At 44.2% G+C, this 7,498-nt stretch overlaps 1 long non-coding RNA gene across 1 annotated transcript; it reads left to right on the forward strand.

The window, feature by feature from the left end:
* Positions 1–2,545: 2,545 nt before the first annotated feature.
* On the forward strand, positions 2,546–6,019 carry LOC113892753. Its single transcript, XR_003511120.1, has 2 exons — positions 2,546–2,908; positions 5,637–6,019. It is a non-coding gene; the product is annotated as an uncharacterized LOC113892753 (long non-coding RNA).
* The last annotated feature ends 1,479 nt before the right edge of the window (positions 6,020–7,498 follow it).

A 7,498-nucleotide genomic window follows, 5' to 3' on the forward strand; every position in this document is an offset into this window, starting at 1 on the left:
ATCTCATGTGATAGAGGAACACCAGAAACCCAATATGTCTAGGGTGGAAGGAATAAAGAGGAGAATAGTAGATTACCTCAAAAGGGAATAGACATTGCAAGGACCCTGTCGGCAGCTGGGAATATCCACAATTGCTTCTCTTTGCAGACACCTCATGTATTAAATATTTCCTCTGTGTGCTGTCACTTCCCCCTTCTCCTACCTTTCCTCAGCAGACATTTTCCCTTCTCTTTCACAAGGATATTTGTCATCTTTATGGCACAGAACCCCACTCCTCCTTTTCTAAAGCAGCCAGCTAATTTTTTTGTAGGGGAAAGAGCATCTCTCCCATTGCTTGTATCAATCAAAGTGCTCCCCACCCACTCTCTGCTCAGCCAGTCACACCATCTGACCCTGGAATTAGTCTTCTCCAAGATGAATTGAAGCTTAATCAACTTGACTATGGTTCCCGGAAAATACTGTCCAATAGCTTCGGGTCCCTGGTTCCCAAAAGCTGTCCTGTCTGTCCTTTCTGGAACTTGACTGTCCAGCTCTTCTTTCAAGTCCCTAATCTAACCAAGTACGTGCATGCTCAGTCGTGTGACTCTTTGCGACTCCATGGACGGTAGCCTGCCAAACTCCTCTGTCCATGGTATTCTCCAGGCAAGAATACTGGAGTGCGTTGTCATTCCCTACTTCAGGACATCTTCCCAACCCAAGAACTGAAATTACATCTCTTGTGTCTCTGCACTAGCAGGCAAATTATTTAACACTGAGCCATCTGGGAAGCTCCAATCTAACCAAGACCTTCCAGTAAATTCATTTTTAACTTAACAAAGTACTCCTAACTTATCATCAATCCACTCTCGCTCTTCTTCTCGTCATGACTCATATCATATGGTCCCCATTAATGCTAGGTTGTGGACTTGTGGGAACTTGTCCTTTTATAGCTTATAGTTTGTCATTATAAAACTAAAATTTCAATCTAAAGAAAATGTTAACATTTCCCAATTGATTTATCAAGATGGTTTTTTAAAGTATTGTTTGCTATAATTTGACACATTAGGAAAAAAAGTTATCACCACTACAAGTGATAGAAATTTAAAAAATTCTTAAAGAGAAGGAAGGGATTAGAACATCATGATGAAACACACAAGCTCTAGAATCACACAGATTTGAGTCTGCAGTTCAGCTCTGCCATCTGGTAACTATACAATCTCAGGCAAAGATCTATCTTTGGTTCCCCTAGAAGCAGACCCTGAGATAAGGATTCCAGTGCAAACCCATATCTAGGAAGTGATTCCAGGAAACTCCAGTAGGGGAAGAGCGAGAGAAGTAGATGTAGCCAACAGAAGGTTCTTTAACCAGACAGGTAACTATGGAGCACAATCCTGCTAGGAGTCTCTGAAACCAGCCTAGAAATTGCCCCTCAGTTCTCTCCCACCCAAGGAGCAGGGAAGCTGTGATATTTATACAGCAACTCCATCAGTCATTGGGAAAAGACTGCCATGGAGGGGGTGTGTTGGAATGGGGAATGGGCATATTCCCCAGCACATCTGGCCTCTTCTGGGGTGAAAGAAACATATATAGACCTTGGCGGTGGGAAGCCAACCAGTGCCCATTGCATTGGTGGCATGGGACAGGGTACTGACAGCTCTCACCACACTACTTAGCTCTGAGGCATCAGCTTCCTTGTGTGTAAAAGAGAAGAATAATAATAGCACCTCACAGGGTGCTTATGAAGATTAAATGAGATGATGCATGTGTAACTGCATGGCAAATGAGTACACAGGAAGTTTGAACATGTGACCATCTGAAAGACACAAAGAAGGAAGCACATGGAAAATCAAGGGGAACAGTAGGGAGAAGTGGGAGGGGGTGAACAGAAAAAAAAAAAAAAAAACTCCTATGAATTAAAGATACAAAATAGACCTTGTGAAAGAAGTAATATTCTCAACACATTCTAGCAGCAAACAGTCTTCTTGCAAAGAATTTCCAAGAGATTTGCTTCTTGAGAGACAGGAAGAAAGTTTGAGCAGCAAAACCCTCTACTTCCTGAAAGTGGGTAAATACAGTGAGTGAAAAGAGAGAAAAAGGGAAAGAATCTATTTTTCTGAAATTCTGCTTCTACTTTACTGTCTTCACCAGCAAGGAGGGTAATTAGTTATCTCAATATGACAAGAACACACGTTTCTGCCTTTTCCAAGACGGAAAGAAAATTAGTTCATAAAGGCATTTTAAAAATTAAATGAAAGCTCTTTTACTTACTTTAAATTAATTTTTTTGTTAGTTTTTTTGTCATGAGCCTGGGTTCTGGGTTTTTTCCCTTCCCAACAAGTCTTGCCTGGAAAACCCCATGGACAGAGGAGCCTGGTAGGCTACAGTCCATGGGGTCTCGAAGAGTCGGACATGACTGAACGACTTCACTTTCACTTTTTGCTTTCATGCATTGGAGAAGGAAATGGCAACCCACTCCAGTGTTCTTGCCTGGAGAATCCCAGGGACGGGGGAGCCTGGTGGGCTGCCGTCTATGGGGTTGCACAGAGTTGGATACGACTGAAGCAACTTGGCAGCAGCAGCAGCAGGAAGACCCTGCGTCAAGAAAGGAGGGGCCAAGTGTGCTTGAGGCACACAAAGGGAGCCTGTGTGGCTGGAAGGGCCAGAACCTGGACACATCAGAAGATGCCTTCCCAGAAGCAGAGGTGGGCCTGAGAGGAGGCAATGGCAGGGAGGGAAGAAGAGGAAGCAAAGGAGAGGAGACGAGGGAGTGCAAGGGGAAAGGGGGAACTGAGCAGATGATGGAGCAATGTGATCAGACTCACATTTCAGCAGGATCCCCTGGCTGCTGATTTGAGAACAGAGAACAGGCTGTTCAGAAGCAAGGTTGGATACAGGAAGCCTGTGGAGGGAGGCTCTTGCAACAATCCAGGTGAGCGATGACGTGGCCTGGACCTGGGTAGGCGTGGTGGGGGTGCTAAGAACTCATATTCTGGATCTACCATGAACAGACAGTCACCAGAATTTGCAGATGAACTGGATGCAGGGCCTGAGAGAGTAGGGATGAATCAACAAAGACTCAATTTACTTAGTCAAAGAACCTGTCCTACATGCCAGACACTGTCCTGGACAATGAATACAACAAACAAAATTCCCACCTTCATGAAAGATTTTGATAGTGGGAAAAAACTGACTATAAAAAATGTAAATATTCAATATGTTGGGCATGTTGGGTGGTGGTGGTACGCTATGAACAAAACCAAAACAAGGATAGGAAATGTCAAGCATAGGGATTGCAATAATAAACGAGGATTTGGGGGGAGGCCTTGCTGAGAAGGTAAGATCAGAATAAACATCAGAAGGAGGTGAAGGAGTGAACCATGTGGTTATCCTGGGGAACAGCAAGTGCAAACACTCTGAGGTTTTGAGCACATTGATTTAATGATGCCATTTAGACATCAAAGTGGAGCTGTCAGGTGGGTAATGGGATGCATATTTGCTGAGCAGACCTCAGTGTTTCTCCTGGCTTTGGGCCCACCCTCTTCCAGGTCAGGTGACTCACTGTCCTGGTTTCCCTGGGGCTGAGGGGTGTTCCAGGACAGAGAACCTTCAGTGCTAAAACCAGGACAGTCCTAGGTAACAGCTGCTCACTCTGCCTTCAGGTCACCCTGCGTCTTGATATCAGATGGATGCTCCTAAAATCTATGCTAAAAAATGGATCCAAAAAATCCTTCAGTTGTTCCTTCTAGCATTAAAGATCAGAGTTAAAGTTCTATAAAATCCTGGACGGAAGTCCCTCCCACACTGGCCCTACAGTCTCTCCTGCCCTCCCTCACCAGCACCCCACTGTCTATCAGCTGCCCCCATAGCCAACACACAGTTCCCCACAACCCTGCATCATCCTGGATAAACTGAGCTATTTTGACTCCCTCACCACCACTTTCCTAGGTCCTGTTCTCTAGGCCCATCCCATCCCCCGCCCTCCACTTCTCTGTGTACTTCTTGTGCTTAAGTCTCATTTCAAGGGCGACCTTCTAGAAGCCTTCTGGGCAGATATAGATATTGCATGTACATGTCTACAGGGTTTGCTGTGTTGTGCTAAGGGCTGAATCCAGGTGGACTGAGTTCCAAAGCTTATATATTTTGAGAATGCTCTTTGATTCCTTAAAAAACTGGAAATAGAACTGCCTTATGATCCAGCAATCCCACTGCTGGGCATACACACTGAGGAAACCAGAAGGGAAAGAGACACGTGTACCCCAATGTTCATTGCAGCACTGTTTATAATAGCCAGGACATGGAAGCAACCTAGATGTCCATCAGCAGATGAATGGATAAGAAAGCTATGGTACATATACACAATGGAGTATTACTCAGCCATTAAAAAGAATACATTTGAATCAGTTCTAATGAGGTGGATGAAACTGGAGCCTATTATACAGAGTGAAGTAAGCCAGAAGGAAAAAGACCATTACAGTATACTAACGCATATATATGGAATTTAGAAAGATGGTAACAATAACCCTTTGTACGAGACAGCAAAAGAGACACTGATGTATAGAACAGTCTTATGGACTCTGTGGGAGAGGGAGAGGGTGGGAAGATTTGGGAGAATGGCATTGAAACATGTAAAATATCATGTATGAAATGAGATGCCAGTCCAGGTTTGATGCACGATACTGGACGCTTGGGACTAGTGCACTGGGACGACCCAGAGGGATGGTATGGGGAGGGAGGAGGGAGGAGGGAGGAGGGTTCAGGATGGGGAACACACGTATACCTGTGGTGGATTCATTTTGATATTTGGCAAAACTAATACAATTATGTAAAGTTTAAAATTAAAATAAAATTTTAAAAAAGTAATACAAATTACAAAGACAGGTGTAAGAGTGAATATTTATTTAGAAGTGACACACACAAATAAGGAGTCCTGAAGCATCACAGTAAATTGCCCTCTGGTCCCACCGTCTCCACCCCACATGGAAACTGGAAGCCCCTTGTCTGTCTCCCTCTTCAGACTGTGAGACCCTTGGGGGCAGAAAACTTACCTGCTGTGCCTTTGCATCCCAAGTGCCTGGCATGTGGAAGCAGCTCAGCGGATGTTTGTTGACTGATGAAATGAATGGTCAGGCTGGTGGTGACAAAGAACACCGATCTGAGAGTCAAATTCTGATTGTATTATTTATTTATTACATCAGGGTATAACTGCTTTACAATGTTGTGTTAGTTCCTGCTGTACAACATGAGTCAGCCATAGGTATACATATATCCCCTCCATCTTGAGCCTGCCTCCCACCCACTCCCATCCCACCCCTCCAGGTCACCGCAGAGCACCAAGCTGAGCTCCCTGTGCTATACACTGACTTCCCAGTAGCCACCTATCTCACGGATGGTGGTGTATATATGTCAGTGATACTCTCCCAACTCATCCCACCCTCTCCTTCCCCGACCCTGGGTCCATGAGACCATTCTCTATGTAAATTCTGGTTTCGGTGACACCTGCCTCTGACTAGCTGTATCACCTGGAGGCAAGCAACAAGGAACTTAACCTCCCAGATATTGAAAGATGTTTGGTGACCTACGTGGGTGAAGCAGCTAGGTAGACTGCCTGGCAAGAATAGCTGCTCAACACATATCCATTTCTCTTTTCCTATCCTTAGGTTCTGTCCGCCCTACATCAGTCACAGGCCGCCGGGGCTGGGATACAAGCCAGGAAGCCCACTGCCTGTGAAGACACGAATCCGTTTAGCTCCACTGTAGTACATTTCAGGACGACGATCAATGTTTCAGCTGAAATATTTTCCCTGCTGCTCACGAGTTAAGATTATTTAATTGATCTTTTAACCCTCCTATTTGTCTGCAGGTCAGCAGGTACATCCATAATCTGCCATTGCGCTCTTAGAACTCGGTCCAGGGTCTGTAAATAAGGATGGGAGAGTGCTGTCTCTGCTATTTAACCCAATCAATGTTATTGTTTTAAAGGAACCAATTTCCTTCCTTGTAAACCCAAGTATATAATAAATAAATAATTCAGCATCTCTGAAATATTTATCATAGGCAGGTAGCATTCTGCTCTCTGAGAAAAGCAAGTCGTCTAAGAATTGGATGCTGTTGGCTATCAGCACCTCCACTAATCATGGAGACTGTGTGCCTGTTGTTTTCCATCATTTGTCTGCTGCTCACAGCAACCTTGGGAGGCAGGGAGGGTGTCTCCTTTTTGAAGATGAAGAAACTCAAGAGGCATTAAGTACCTTTACAGAGTCAGTAAGTCTGGGAGACAGTATTCTAATGATTCTGTTTCTAACTCTCTGTGCAGGGCAAGAATTACAGTCCACTTTGTAAGCGTTAGCTCTTATAAATGACAATTACTGCGATTTCTTTCCAGAGAAGCCATTCTGTTTCTCTGTACTGCCGGGATGGAACCAAGTACTTATTACACCATGCATCACGTCTGACGCCCATCCCCGGGTCAGTAGCCAGGATCCCAAACCAGCCTGTTGTTTTCAAGGCTGAATCGTGTGTTTGGGCCAACAAAGATCATCAGATGACTGCCCTGTGCATTTCTTTTCAAAATCTCTGCTTTTGAGATGACCTGGCTCATGCTGGTGTTTGCTAAACGTTATTCAGGTGGCTGTTACAGTCACACACTGCTTTTTCTTGGATGGAAATCACCTGTTGTTGATGCTGATGATGGTTAATGCCACGATTAACCCAGCATTTACTTCATCCCAAGGACTGTGCTAACAACTTTACAAAATGTCATTTAGTTCTAAGAAAAAAACTTTGAGGTGGATGTTAATGTCCTCATTTTTTAACTGAGATGCTTGAGACCCAAGAAGTTGCGCTAAATAACTAGTTCTGAACCACATAGGGAATAAGTAACTAGCACAACCAGGATTCAAACTGGGATCTCACCAATCATACAATGGATGCCTCGAGCCACAAGGATACCTCCAGTGGGAGAAGAATCAGCATACGCCATTAACTAGCATAAACTCTAGTCATATTTAGGAGATACCTATATTTCTAAGCTTAGGGTATCCATCTGTGTATCCACCCATCTATTTATCCATCCATCCGTCCATTCCCTCACTCGCATAGATTGTCCCCTTTGCCTGGAATGTTTCTCTGCTCTCCCTGTAATTGTGGAGCAAACCTCCTTCTCATCACTTAAGTCTCCGTTTTAAGTTTCACCTCCTCCTGGAAGTCTTCCTAGCCTGACTGTCCCATCTCCATGTTCTCATGGTGCTCTGTGTCTCCTACTCAGGGGTGGATTCACATTCTGAGGGGTCTGAGCCACAAGGTACAGTCAAGGAGAATGACTTATGGTGTGATCAAGGGTAGAAACATGAATTAAAGAGGGCAACTAGACTTTAACTTCATTTCCTCTTCAGGTGTTTGTTTTTCTGAATACTCACTGTAGCATAATCACAGTCCTCTAGAGCTTAATCCAAGTGTTAAGCTCTAAATGTCCTTTAATCCAAGTGTTGGAATTTTATTTCTCTAAGGTACTAAACCATCT

The sequence above is a fragment of the Bos indicus x Bos taurus genome, chromosome 5, assembly GCF_003369695.1.
Source record: "Bos indicus x Bos taurus breed Angus x Brahman F1 hybrid chromosome 5, Bos_hybrid_MaternalHap_v2.0, whole genome shotgun sequence".
NCBI lineage: Eukaryota > Metazoa > Chordata > Mammalia > Artiodactyla > Bovidae > Bos > Bos indicus x Bos taurus.